The sequence below is a fragment of the Haemaphysalis longicornis genome, unplaced genomic scaffold (genome assembly GCF_048455015.1).
Source record: "Haemaphysalis longicornis isolate Haplotype H1 unplaced genomic scaffold, Haemaphysalis longicornis Haplotype H1 scaffold_7, whole genome shotgun sequence".
NCBI lineage: Eukaryota > Metazoa > Arthropoda > Arachnida > Ixodida > Ixodidae > Haemaphysalis > Haemaphysalis longicornis.
Window position 1 is genome coordinate 42,843,204 of NW_027526422.1, and position 15,077 is coordinate 42,858,280.

At 43.9% G+C, this 15,077-nt stretch overlaps 1 protein-coding gene across 4 annotated transcripts in view; it reads right to left on the bottom strand.

Annotated features, from left to right (window-relative positions):
• The window catches only part of LOC144145373 (monocarboxylate transporter 14-like), a 41,928-nt gene extending 27,152 nt beyond the window's left edge, over positions 1 to 14,776 (bottom strand). The window contains exons 1-2 of one of the 4 annotated variants that reach the window (XM_077676959.1): positions 14,494 to 14,776; positions 1,960 to 2,190 (exon numbers count right to left, since the gene is read on the bottom strand). The gene's annotated coding sequence lies outside the window, so the exon portion shown is untranslated. The remainder of the gene's footprint in view (positions 1 to 1,959; positions 2,191 to 14,493) is intronic. The other 3 variants (XM_077676958.1, XM_077676956.1, XM_077676957.1) reach the window with 3 other exon arrangements.
• Between the last annotated feature and the right edge of the window lie 301 nt (positions 14,777 to 15,077).

Consider the following 15,077-nt stretch of genomic DNA (forward strand, 5'->3'; position numbering starts at 1 on the left):
CCTAGCCATAAACTCCTTGCCTGAAATATGAAGTAGCGAAATAGAAAACGGCTTCTTGTACATCGTTTTCACATGGCAATGCAGAATTTTTTTTTAAAACTCGCAAAAAAAAATCGAAACAAAAATTGGGACAGAGCACCAACCGACTCATGCCCTGTATCTGCTCATCTTCACAAAAACGTGCGTTATTGGCGAATTCATCATGTTTATTCATTATCGTTGTTTACATAAAGGTAAATCTGCCACAAAAACTTTAAACACCAAAACCACAAAAAAGTGAAAAGAAAAAGAAACTCTGATGAATTGGAATAGTGAAATCGACGATATTCATCTTGTGCAACACTCTCATACTTGGGAAAAAATAAAATAAACCAAAAAGTATGCCAAAAAACGAATGAAAATTGTAAAAATGGACAAACTCTGCGACAACCTGCTTTTGCACAAAATTTGGAGAAGTTTAATCATTATAATAACGTAAATTGTAATAATTGGAACATTTAGTATACCGCCCTCGTAATACAAAGACTACCACAAAGAAAGCCCCTCGAGAACAAACCGAAACGGCAATGCAAAAATTATGAAAACGGACCAGTGCGTAAAACATTGAATTTGCACAAAAACCCTTATTTGAAGAATTTAATACTTTAAACTTATACAGTAGTGTAGACCGAGGTGATCGCCTGGAGACGAGATAAATGCAAGAACTGCCAAAAATATTTCTAAGTAGGAACAAAGAAAGTACGTAAAGATTTATCCTAAACTCAGTCCTCAAACAGCGGTGACGAAAATAAAAACCAACCAAAAAACTTCAACACGTAAAATCATGAACAGTACCAGCCATTTAGCACCCTTTATCTGCACAGAAATGCGTGATTGACAGGGAAAACAGATTTGACAGTGTAATTGACCGTGTATTACATGGCAGTGTAAATTGAAATAATTGGCTGAATGGTAATCTTAAAACCTAAGAAATAAAAGTAAGACACTAAAATATTAAAAACGACCTAACTAAGGCAAAAGTATCTTTTCTTATGCACCACCCTCTTGCAACAAAAACAAAATTATATACTCCAAAAAATGAATTTAAAGAGCAAAAATGTTACAAAGCAGTAACCGCGTATCGCAGTGAATCTGCACTAAAATGCATAACTTTCGAATTCAACACACGCAATAGCTATAATAATGTAAACAAAAATAACTGTTTAAAACATATATTTGACAAACGAAAGGTGCCAATGATTGCGAAAAATATAAAAAATAAAAGTGAACGAACAAAATCAAAAATGATTATTTTATACCCCACCATAAAGAGGAACACAAACATACTGAAACCATAAAAAGCAAACGAAAAGAATTGTGAAAAAGCACCAACCGCACCTGAACAGAAATTCGTAACTGGTGAAGTTAACTCATTTATTCGTCATAACAGTGTAAATTGAGATTATGGGTTGGAGAAGAGAACTCAAAATAAAAATAAGCGACTTATGAATGCTTACTTATTCGCAGACAAAGCCTCTGAATTACATTTTTGTCTTCCAATCTTACTGAGTGTTTCAGCGAGGCCACCTGCGGCGTTGTACGGGATGTCTTTGAGCTCTACATTGCCATTGTGGAGTGCATTGTTCGACGTGTACCACCCTGCTCCCGCTATCCTTTATCTGTTGTGCGAGAATCACTTTTCTTCTAGTTTAGCGTCAGACCACTTGAGCTTCTCTGGGTAGTATTTACCTATTCGGAATCTGTGTTTATAGAAACCAAAAATGGTTTCAGTTCTCTCTCAATTATTTACAGAAGTCACGCTCAATGGCTTCTTGAGTGACACAGTATTCGACTCTAATTTCATGCTCTCTGCCCCGAAAAGTTTTTTCACCTATGTTTTCACATAAAATACGAACAGCAATTAACACATCCGCAGTATCAATAAAGGCACAACAAAAAAAGCAGGAATCAGTCACAAACCTGCGTGAAAGATGTGGAGCGATTGTGCGTCCCGAAAACCCCGCTGCTGCTGGTGTTGCCAAGTGAAGGACGGAGGCGTTGTACAGTCAATTGGTATACATCCTGCCGGGTGTGATGAACCAATGCAAGGCGATGGTCGAGGCAACGTCACAGTCCCGTGAGAGCTGACGTAGAATGACCTTTCTCGATGCAAACGAAGAATCCTTGACCGATATCAGTCCCCCGAAACACCTACAATAAAGATGAAAAGTAAAGAAAAGTCCAACAGCACTGCGTGCGAAATGGGTAGGATATTAAGTGCCGTGAACTTGGCTGCTGTCGCTACTGCCAAGTGAAAGACGGCGGCGTTGTTTTTAAAGTTGTAGCTTCTGGTCGGGGTGATGGACCGGTGGAAGGCGATGGTCTAGGTACCGTCGCGATCACACGGGGCCTGTTGTATAATGTACTTTCTCGATGCGAGCGAAGAGCCCCTCGCCGATATCAGGGGATCCAAAGCGCCAATAAAAGCTGTAGCAGGAAAAAAATGCACAACATTTTTAGAATTCTCTGGATTCTGAAAGCGTTCTTGTGCTGCTCCTTTTCAGTGTGAGTTTTAAATTCACACACCCTTTTATGTAGACTCGACAAGGAAGTCAGTTCGACCATTTGTAATGACAAATGTGTCCTATTCTCACCGCGCAGGCAAATCCTATTTTGAAATGCCCTGAGGCCTTCAAACCTTCATAGATATAAAATAAAAGCACGTTTACAGATTCCCAGCAAGCGTGCGCTGGATGTTTACGTTTCACAGTGAATGTTTTTGGCTTTGGTACCCTAGGCAAGTATCTTAGACCTTTTATATTGCCCCTGAAAAAAGACTCCCAGCGTGGCTTTTGGGTATAATGGTGAGGCCGACTTTAAAAGGGGCTGGTGTATAGCGGAATGGCTCACGCATTTTTCTGAGAATTTCTACATGAATGTTTTGCCAACTCTTCTGTAAGCAGACTTAGCTTTGAGTAGCCAATTTGTGTTACTTTTACTCCTCGTAGTTCGCATCGTGCTCCAGTGAGCAACTTTGCGTTTCGTTTGCTTCAATTTTTGTTGTTATTTTAAAGCGAAAGCCTTAGATCTCTATGTATGAAGCACGCGCGTTGGGAAGTGTGGAAAATAGGTATTCCGCAAAAGTTGAAATTCCGTGAGACGGGCAGCAATAGAGCATGGGCTCGCGTGCTACTAAAGGGAAACGACAGTGCGGGAGAGGCTAGGAGAGAAGCACTGAGAAAGGGCGACTCAGCACATGCCAAAAAAGAAAACAGATGCGTAAAAAGAGTTTTGGTGACGGTTACACCTGCAATATGCTGCCAACGAAAAGCCTAGGCTGTGATTAGGGGGAGGAGGGGTGGCGCACAAACTTGACAAAAAATTCGAGAGCAAATCCACAGAAAATTGAAGCTTTCGCCTTCACATTCTTACACAATTCTGTGCATCCGCAGTAATTATTCTTTCTTTGTTTTTACCAATGATATGCATTTAACTATTATAATGATGAGATGTCCAAACTTCGCCAATAGCCGCGGATTTTCGTACACAAAAAAAAACGTTACCCAAACAATTTTTTTTGTTTTTCGTTTCGTAAACTTGTTCCCTTACAATAAACAACTACAAAGCCAACTTAGATCCGCCCAACGTGTTATAGAGCGAATAATGATAGGAATAAGGCTTAAGGACAGGAGACGGGCAACCTATATTAGGGAGCAAACTCGCGTAGAAGATATCTTCATTTCAATTAAGAAAAAGAAATGAACTTGGGCTCGCCATGCAGTACGACGTACTGACAACGGGCAGACCACGAGTGCAACAGAATGGACACCGAAAGACAGGACTAGAAGATGAAGAAGTACATTAACTCGATGGGGAGATTTCATAAGAAAATTTACAAACAAGTAATGAACTCGGGCAGCGCAGCCCAGAAGCGGGTGAAAATCAATGGGAGAGGCCTTCATCCTGCAGTGAATCTAAGCAGGCTATTGATGATGATGATGATGATGATGATGATGATGATGATGATGATGATTTTTCTGAATTTTTTATTTCTGAGTTCATCGCGTGAAAACGGTGTTTGAGATAGAAATGTTATCTTGTTTGTTCGTTTTGAGTTATTTTCTCACTTTTGTTTTTAGTTCTTTTGTCTCATTCAAGCTTCATTCGATAAATATTCTCCCTTTACGCTATAAAAATCCTACATGAGTTAACTTCGGCAATTATGCACTTGGTTACTTTCAAAAGCACCTGAACGGGTTCCTCACCATAGACATATTCACAAGCTACACGACTGAACTTCGGCCCTCCTGTTATCACATAGATAAGGAACTTTCTTTCTAACAGGGTGCAATTTACATTAATTAACAATCTTCACTTATCTCTAGTCCCCGTAATATCTGGTGTCCCTCAGGGAAGTTGACTCGGGCCTTGCTTTTCCTAGTTTATATCAACGATCCGCCCGACTGCGTTAAACCTAACATCAGCCTATTTGCAGATGACTCCATATTATACCGTAAAATTAAATCTAAACATGACCACGACATTATTCCATCTGACCTAAACGCTAAAACCACATGGTGCTCAAACTGTCTAATGCCTCTAAATCTTTCTAAAACAAAATTAGTGCCCTTTACTAATCAGGCCTATCAAAATTCAGCATCTTACATATTAAACGACCGCCTAGTGGAGAGGTCTTTCACCTACATATACCTCGGCGTGCATTTAGCCAGTAACTTGACATGGAATAATCACATTAACCATATCCTGGCGTCTGCTAACCATTCTCCTGGTTTCCTCAAACGTAACCTCAGACATGCTACCGGCATTTACGGAAGTTGGCGCATATTAACCTTATACGCCCTAAGCTAGAGTAAGCATCGATCATTTGGGACCCGCATCAGGCATATCTGATCATTGACTTAGAAACCTTGCAAAATCGTGCTGTCCGCTTCATATTTTCTGATTACTGACATTATACCAGCATAGCTGCATTAAAAAATCCTGCTGAGCTTGAAGGCTTATAGCGTTGTCGCAACATACCTCGCTTAACACTATTTCATAAGCTGTACTACCATGTGTTTCTTCATAACAAATTTATCTGTGAACCCAGAGCCATTTTTCCACGCCGAGACCATTCATACAAAGTTAAACGCATCACATGCCGTACGTACCCTCGCGTTTGCCCAACCATTTGTTCCTCGTACTACAATAGACTCGAATAATCTAGCATCACACATTGTTCCTGACCCGAATGTTATGAAATTTACTAATGCTTGGTGCAAAAATATCATTGAATAATTTAGTGAGTTTCCTTTTACTCAGTTCTTGTGCTGTTTAATGAGGTTCTGATAGCATCCCCTGCGGTAATGCTCTGCGTAGATCGTTTTATTACCAATAGCTGTTGTTATTGTTCTACTGAATTTTTCCTTTTTGTTAACACTGAAGAGGGCCTTTAGGGTTTCTTTGAAATAAAAAAAATGTTTGTTTATCTCCGATTTTATTTTTGTCTTTCTCAAGTGACGGCAGTGTCTAACATGGATGTTTTAGCATTCCGCAGTTCATTTTAGATTTTTTTCAAACTTTCCTTTCTAGCTTCTTTTGATAAATAATCTCCATATAGTCCATTGAAAGATTAAGACTAAATTAAGTCTGCGTGAATTATGTATTTTTCCGCGGATACGACGTGTTACATGGCTCTACCTCTGAAGTACTCCCCAAAGAATGCTTGCGCGTTAAAATTCCAGCAGCCCTGCGTAATAAAAGGGCAGCATTTCTGAGCGCCGTGAACTTCGCTGCAGATCGCTGCTGCAAATGGATCAGAGGAACTTGCTTTGCTTTTTGTTGGTAGGTATTGGGGTAAGAAATACGGCCGTCACAACAGAACTTGCACATCTCTTCTCCCGTGTTTTTGTCGCATCCGTTTTTGCCTGTATTTCTGTTCAAACCGTAGGTATATGATGGATAGCCTGCCATGTAAAACTGCCACGAGATGATGACGACGAGGGCACTGGCGCATAGCGCTGTGCCACCCTCCTCCGACCTAGGCGATGTGTGCGGCGCACAGCCTTGTTTCAGCTCTGTGAAGGCCCACACGTAAATGCATCGCTTCACCTGAACAACCATGGTCCGCGTCGCTTTACCTGTTTCCACGTAGCATTTTGAAATGGAGGTTAAAACGTAATCCCAATCCTGTGTCCCAGCTTCTCACCATCTCGACTTGTACGCAATTGTCGAGGGCACTCTGCCAAAGTACGAGAGCCCCCTGAAAGCAAAACTTCACCAAGTATTCTGCCTCGTGCCCCCATCCCGTGAGCAGTCGACCAAGACCAAATGAAACCAAACATGAGGAAACCAACTGACAATGTCGCGCCTTCAGTCCTCTAGTCCCACATGGCTCTAAGCCGTACGGCGCTTCGTCGTTGCCTTGAAGACACCGCAACACCGGGGCCAATCTGCACCAAGCCCATCATCGTCATCCATATAGGCAAACATTTCTTTCCTCGTTATTCTCACTTCACGTTAATTCGCACCACACTCGCCCGGCAACTTCGGCCAAGCCAGGGACGGTCACCCCGACGGGGTAAGCTATGTAACACGATGACGAAGAGGGTCGCGGCGCATAGCGCTTTGCTATCCTACGACGAAGGCGGCATGCGTGGTGCGTAGCCTCGCTGGAGCTGTCTCGTCAACACATCGCTTCACCTGAAACGTGGTGAGTGTCACTTGTCCTGGCACAATATAACAATATGCTGAGACCTAGGCAACAGTGGCTAGCCCATACCGTACAGTTTAGTTATGTGCTGCCGTAACCTATACCGAGATGCCGTTGAGCAAACTTCTGAAGAAGTGTGAGCTCACAAAACGGCTGCACCTCGAGGTTTAAATGGCTGAAATAAATCAGTTATTGCACTTATATTATGTCACCATAATCACCCCCACCACCAGAAGCATAAGCTTATTTATGTTTACTGCAGGACCCCTTTCGTAGATTTCCAACCACCCCTACCACGCGGTGTCCGAATCCATTCTGTTTTTTTCGCTGCACGTATTTTTTCACTACAAGGAATATAAAAGAAGGTTTAAAGTAGAAAGAAGAGAAGAGAGTAGGAATATATGATACTTGGGGGGGGGGGGGATGAAAACCCCGGTTAATGAGAAAAGTTTGCAGCAACTGATAAACCCGCGAGGATCCTAATATTGCGGGTCTGAAAATATATCGTGACAGTTTCTTGAGCATGTGTAAAAGCAAGGGTGCCCCCTAACTTGCTTTTACCGGTTGATATTGTCCAGGCCTGAGAACGGCTGCGACTGTAAACGGCATTCAGTGATTTAAAAAAAGTGAGCCGAGGTTTCGTGCTGGGTCGTCTATCATTTAATCCAAGTACTTCCCAAGCACTTTTCCATAGCAATCCCATAGCCCCAGCGCACCCTAATTACACTGATGGCGTCCCTTGACGCGCTATGATGCCACGAGTCGTTCGCGCCCGTGGCACCGCAGGGGGTTTCGCCGAAGAGAGCCAGAAAAGGTCAGCGCCTCCTGACGATCACTCAATACCACCAGTACATTTTCCATAATGAACTGAAAAAAAAAACCCCAGATACTTAACCAACCCTTGGGAGAGAGACACAACTATCGACCTAACATTCTGCTCAAAAGGCGTAGATACAGTGGGGATGCACACGCAAGTGTACTCAGTAGCGATCATGCAATCATTAGACTAATGCTCTTTACCCCACAACAACGCATCAAATGAAAAAAAAAACGCACGTGCAGCTACGAAACATGCGACCAAAAACCCATTAAAACCACGATTCTAACAGAAAATACATACATTCATCCAAAAGTATGACGACCACCGAAAACTTTTCCAGACAGTCAAAGAAACTTACACCAGTCCCACGTACAATCCCAATATAAGGATCGTAGTGGTCTATATGATTCCCCCAAGTATACAGAGTTAAACCTGAGCTCAATGCCGCAAATAAAAATCGTACGTGTAGCAAGGCAACGTGACCAAAAAGGATTACCACGCCTTGCATAAATAACTCAGGGACGAGAAACCACCATGCAACCCTACTAGTGATGAACGATGTATGGATCGCGGAAACTCTCGGATTGATACATGAAAAAAGAAAGGGTGATTTTTATTCCTAAACATGGGGAAAACATCACTGCAAGCAATCTATGATCAATCACGCTCACATCAGACATTGGCAGGCTTATGAAGCGTATGGTGCTAAGGCCTTACAAGATCACCTAGAACAAGCAGATTCCATTTTGTACAACATGCCAGGATTCAGAAAATGTATCAGCTCTAGATCTTCTCCTACCACTTCATGAAGACATCACGGGTGAACTAAGATTGGCGAAACTAAAGTCTACAGCCGCAGTTGACCTCAAGAAAGCATTTGATTGCCAACACCACGCCATCCTATTAGGGGAGTTTGCCGCCAGCAGCTATGTGGACCTATCCTCTAAAGCTACATCAGGAATTTTATGCAGAGCCATTCCCTCGTGGGTTCCATAGGTGTGCATAAGACACAACCTTATCCTCCTTCACAATGACGCATACCACAAAGAGAAGTACAACATATCTCCCACACTGTTCAACCTTGCAGACCTTAAGATTCACGGGGCGCTAGATCAGGAGGAGGACATACAGCACCTAATGTGCTCCAACATCTCCACATGGATCGAAACAAGATTCCCGGACTACAACAGGCGCTCAATAAAACTTACCTGGCCTGCCTGTGTTGTTTGGAGGCGAGAGCATAGTGATTGCTAAAGCCTTGTTTACTCCAACATCATGTTTACGTCCCTTCCTTCATTTCATTCGTCTTTTTATGTGAATGAATCGACAAGCAGACTAACAGCCCCTCACTCTGCAGCTTCTCCTGTCATTGAACACTTTCCTGTCAGTATACGTTTACTACGGAAGACTGTGCGGACACGATCAGCGAAGGAAAAAGAAAAATAATAAGATGAGAGAGCACAGTGTTATCTTTTGACAGCTGAGCTGTATGGTCATGGATTTGGCTGCCTCGGAAATAGAGCAAGCCGCTTGGAAGACCGAACATTACGAACGTAAACGCCAGTGCGAACAGCACAGGTGAAGATGGAACCCGAGAGGCTGCCTCTAAGCGGCTGGCTCCATTTTTACCACTTTTCCACGCCAGTAAATTGGCCGAGTCCAACGGTGTGCACGCGAAATCTCACACAGACCTTCTGGACAGAGAATTTGGATTCGGTTGTGCCGTAGACAACAGACTGGGGTACAAGAACACTTTGAGGGTGATTGACAACATTGGAGGTGTCCCGAAGCGTGGACGTGCAATGGGCGTGTTGCTGAGTAGATTTTCTCAACAGACTGACGTGGCAACGTTCAGGGTGTGAAGGACGTGCAATGATCCCTTACTGTCCGGTGCTATGCCGCGGCTCTGTACGACGAACGGATACCAGTATCCCTTTCCCCTTCAGGTGCTATACAGTTGCGCTCTCCGTCCACCCACGCAGAGTGCTATGGCCTTGAATGTTCTTTCCTTGTGTGGTTGTCTCCGCAGAATTTTTCGCAATTAATGGGCTGCGGCCATCGACACCCCGTTCAACGTATAATGTGTTTATCGTTGCTTGGCCCATCGTAGAGCACAACGTTTATGCAGCCACACGTTTAGGCCAAACATAGATCTTACAACATACCCGCTAAGGTGGGCTGGTCGTCATTTTCATTGGCTGGGGCGCGTTCCATAGCAGGTGCAGAGACATAGAATTTGCACCTCATGACAAGTTCACATGTGTCCTTGGGCAAAGCAGATCGTGCCTGCGAAGCAACACCTGCTCCTGTGCATTGGCTGCGACGAATTATTGGAAATCCGCTAAGTGACATTGAGTTTTTTGTTTGCTAGATTTTTTCCTGCATTGTCCCCTGTTGCAACAACCGATTCAATGTGCATTTTTATTAATTAAACACTGCAATACTTAGTTATGGGCTTGTGTTCTGACTTAAATGTGTGGAATGTGACCTGTGCGGTAAACAATATGAACTTGTATGAACGGTGCCCCCAGCAGTAGTAATTAATTAGGAAAGATGTTTCCTATATATTCTTCGCTTAATTCAGCTAATATAGGAATAACATAAATGATGCTAGTCGATTTTTTGCTGTACGAATAAACGCGCACCAAAGTCTGATATCTGTCCCTGATAACCCCAGGTCATTAGAAGAAGGCTACGCGTTAAAACATTCTTCACTGCATTCGGTGTACAGAGGCAGCTTTCATACTAATATTAGCATTGGATTCTGTCAGAAAGCTTTGCTTTTCGAAAGATCCTCATGTTGACTCAGTATTGTGTTTTCTTCCCATTCAATTGCATGGTCTTTTATTGAGGATGACGGCCTATGAAAAAAGGCTGCAACTCGGCTCTGAACGCCACTATCATAAACAGACTTTATCACTTCTTCCCGTATAATCGTGTTTAGCTTGATTGAGTTTAATCATATTGAAGGCGGTCGTGAAGACGAAATGCATTTGCCTTTGCTGAATTTTTTTCTTTTTGAACGACCTTCTCCCAAATATTTTCACAATTCATTGCTTCTGGAATTTAGGAGACGCCTTTGAAATTATCGTTTTGAGGCGCATCGCAAGCGACCATACGCGCATCGTCGCTCGGCAGCGCAACTAGCAATGACGTCACATTAAGAACGTTCGATAGTTAAGCGCTCTTTGTGTATATATTGCTCTGTACAGCTGCAAACCCAATACAGTAAAAGCTCGTTAATTCGGATTTCTATTCCCGGCCGCGGTGGCAGCTTTTCTGATGGAGGCGAAAAGCAAAAACGCCCGTGTGTACGATATTTCGGTGCACGTTAAAGATCCCCAGGTGGCCGAAATTAATCCGGAGCCCTCCACTACGGCGCGCCTCATCGCCTGCGTTGCGTCGGCGCGTTAAACCCTACGACCAACCAACCAACCAATTCGGATTTCTAAGGACCGGAAAAAATGTCCGAATTAACCGAATGTCCGTATTATCGAATGGTCGAAATAAACACAATAAATGCAAGTTTTTTTTCTACATACCTTTATTTTACGAAGTAATCGCGTATGCTCGTCTGCTTTCGAGCAGAAATTCACGCGGACACAATTTTTCTGAGCCCTTCAAGGTGCTCAGCAACGGGAACAAAGCCACAAAATGGCACCGATGGCACCGCCAAACCTACACGCGAAGAAAAGACGTTCAACCAGTCTCAAGTCAAGCCAAGTCGATAATTGATGTCCATGGCGATGCTGCGTTTGAGCTGCACTTTTGTTCCGAATTGTTCTTTTTTTGTTTTTGAGCCTCGCCAGCGGCCTGAAAGTCGCCGAATTATCCTATTTGCGGTCAAATCTGTCCGAAATAACGAGCGCCCTGTCTCATAGAGTGATGCGTATATTTACAGGGACCAGATGACGTGTCCGAATTAACCAATTTTCCGAATTAACGAGAGTCGAATTAACGCGCTTTTACTGTATTTTAAAAATAATGCATCCTTCATTCGTTGCGATAAACGGCTTGCTATCGACGGGACCGGTGTCGCGACCGCTTCAATTGTCTGGCAACCATTGTTGCAGAACTCAGACCTACTGGCTGTTTCTACTGTCTGTAGCCAGTTTCCCTGCTGAAGTTCACGTTGCTCTGCTGAATTGTCTTTAAAATGTTACCTTTTTCGTATCAAATGGAACAAAAGCGCTCAAGCAAACAAATTGGCTGCGTATCTGCTTCCTCCGCTGCCAATGTTCGCTTCTCTGCAAACGTTCTTCAATGTGAACTGACGAGGTCAGCCCTGCTTGCTGCAGGACTTGATACGCAGGATGGGGATGGTGCTACAGTGCCATAGGATGAGTGTAGGACATTGCGGTGAAAGCAGCGAGAGTGAAAACAAAAAATTAAGGTAGCTTACACTAACGCGATAGACTTGAAGGTGGCGAAGCCGTACGCAACCTTCCCGACCATCACAAACGTTTAAGTCCACGATTGCAGCCAATTTGCTTTTTCTTCGCTGCTGCAATGACCTTAACTTCATCATTGTTGCTATACGTGTGAGCGTTCATTTTTTTGGAAATGATAATCATCGGACATCACCTTTGAGGGGCATATGCTATGACGTGTCTTTCTCGTTCTGAGCAAGTGATCCCACGCTTACGGCGAACGCTGCAGTTTTTTTAATTCCGAGATAGTGTTGCCATGATTACGGCGAACGCTAGAGTTTTTTTGCCAATCTTGGAATCTCCTCAAGTGCATATGTTTGGCCTGACAAACATGCGCCGGGGAAGCTGGGCAGTCGCCGCGAGGTACTCACACACGAGCGTTCGGCCTTTTCTGTTTTAAAGACGATAGTCTTTCTTGGGCTACTTAAACCCAGAAATTTTGGTCTGTCTGAATTTCTGTCCGTCTGTCTGTCTGTGACTCGATTCAGCCAACCGGCCAAAGTAAAGCAATTCTTGCGCAATAGTCATATATAATCACAGCTAAATCTGCCCTTCTGAGTACGGTGTAATGTTCATACCTGTCAACATTGTTGAAGAAGAACAATACATTACGCAAATATAAGACAACAAATTAATACAGATGTGATGTTTGCAGTGTTCCTTTATAAAAAATCATACATGCTTGACTTTAACGAAATCAAATACTTCATCAACTCCAGAAAAAAAATTCACTTCGCCGTCGCCTGCTGTCGTCCGCGCCACTATAGCTTCTTGCGGCATTTTAAGGAATCAACCGGCAACAGTTACGAAAGGTTCCACTAGATAGGTTCCATGTTCTGCTTGCAACGCACGTGGAGTAGGGAAACGCGGTTCTATAAACGTTGAAGTAGGGCGCCTCGATTCACGCGCGTCTTCGCCGTACGGCAGCGTTGGCATCGAGACACCCGGTTTGGAGCACTGGAACGCGGGAAATTTAAAATGATTTAAGCAAACCTTTGGCGTCTTTACCTTGGGAGGAGCGCGACGCAAGAGGAACAACATGAGAGGTGAGCGGGAAAGCGAAGGGAGGCATTTACTTGGCAAAAGTCGATAAAGACTATCGTCTTTTGACGACATTTGCAACGAAAGAAGCAGATACGCGGCCAATTTTTTTTTTAACTGAGGTGCTGTCGCCGCAATTTTGGCCAACCTCCGTAAGTGGGTGTGATTGGCTTGACAAACGTGCGGAGGGGGCGATGGGAGGACGTCGCTAAGCACGCACACACCAGCGCTACCCATTTCTTGGTTTTGATAACTGCCGGGCGGTCACCGCTAGGCCAGCGCTCACTTGCGCACGCTTGGCGATCTCTTGGTATTTTTAACCGCGGACAGGAAAAATTACGATTTGCTAAACAGCTTCGCAGTTAAAACATTGCAAATGAGATGCAATGAAATTCCAAAAACAAATGAAATAAAAATAAATTGCAAAATTCACTAGAAAACGCTGCCGAGAAAAGGAGACAGCCAAACCGATAAAGAGAAAAATATAACATCACAACGCTATACATTTAGAGGAAAAATTGCAGCAGTGCTAAAAAAAATGGGGCCGACGATTAGAAACACGTGGGACACAAATGGGCGCTTACTACTAAGCACCCGTTTTTTATGTGTTTCTTATCTCCGTACCGTTTTTTAAGTGCTGTTACAATTTTTATGGACATGAGCCAACTAGGTCGCACCAGAGTCCTGCTGTACATCTAGACTCAGCTGCGCAGTTTAAGAACTGAATCATTTTTTTCCAGTTCAGAGACCCGCAGGAAGCGCAGGAAGCGCGGGAAGTTGTTAGGTCCTAAAGCTGAATCAGCACTGTTGGCCCAGTGTCCAAAAAAAGGGATCAGAGTTTAGGCCTGCCTCCCTGTCTTACCCAAGACAGGGGACCAGATGCAGTTGCTCGAGCAGCGGCGAATCGAGGGCAGGTTTACACCAGGTGCTATCGTAGCATCGCGCACGCCACATGTGGGGCACAATGGCGATTATCCCAACCAATTTTAAGCTTAAATCTTCGGATAAGCGCTATACCTAGCGAAGGAAAGAATCGTAGTATAGCACTTCGCCGCTTTTTTGGTTGTGACCAGGAGTACAGCGCATTTCTTTCTCCTATACGGCGTCAACTAGATAGAGCCCTTGCTCTCAAGTGTTCGTTCACCGAGGACACAACGCTTGCGAAATATTTTAAACTTCGCACGATGGAGGCAATCGACAAAGGTGCAAACGGGGATCACTGCAGGGATACTATTGTTGTATTTCTAGATCTCGCTTTTTCTTTTCCTTAACATTCAAAATGAGCCATCTATGGCATCCGTCTGGCTTAAAATTGACAAAACGAAAAAAATAACACATAAGCGGAGCCTCTCCCGAAACAAAGAAGGATATTTTGCGCAGTAGTGAAGCACTCTTTAACACATAACTGAATTCTTCGTTTGAGTTCAAGTGCCCTCAAGTGTTAATCAACGAAAAGTGGGAAAATATAGCTCTAATAGTAAAATGGCTATATTTTTGGAACGTCCACTTACTATTTGGCAGCGATAGTTGTTTTGGCTGAAGTTGCGTCGCTAAGATCCGTTTCACTGCATCGTCGCTTTCGATAAAAACAACCGCTTATTCTGAACCCTCCGTCCACGATTGCAATCGGTGGCGTGAGAGGGGAAGAAGGACTTCTATGGCGCCTCACGACACGCGTAACAAGGAAAAAACCTTTGCCAGCGTGAATCAGCGCACTCTGACCCCACTCAATCACAACATAACTTTCAAGTTAAAGGGGCGCGCTCCGAGCGGGTGTACCTTACGCTGTTCGACGTCGACGCTCCTTGTGGCCATTAGCCGTGCGGAATCTGACGACACGCCTTCTACACAATTCGCGCGGCTAGGGACCGGTATGCTGACGCGGGCACGCTCCAAGGTTTACACTGGCCTTGGTAATGCCACGTGACGCTTGTAAAACCTCTCAAAAACGTCCCGCTTATCAGAAATGGAAGGTCGCGAGCTACTCAATATATGCGCCTTTGGCCGTGGTGAACGCAAAGCACGGCGTAGTAGCCTCGGCTATTAAAAATGGCGCAGAAAAGCACAAGTGTGAATGCGTACGTCTTGATACCCA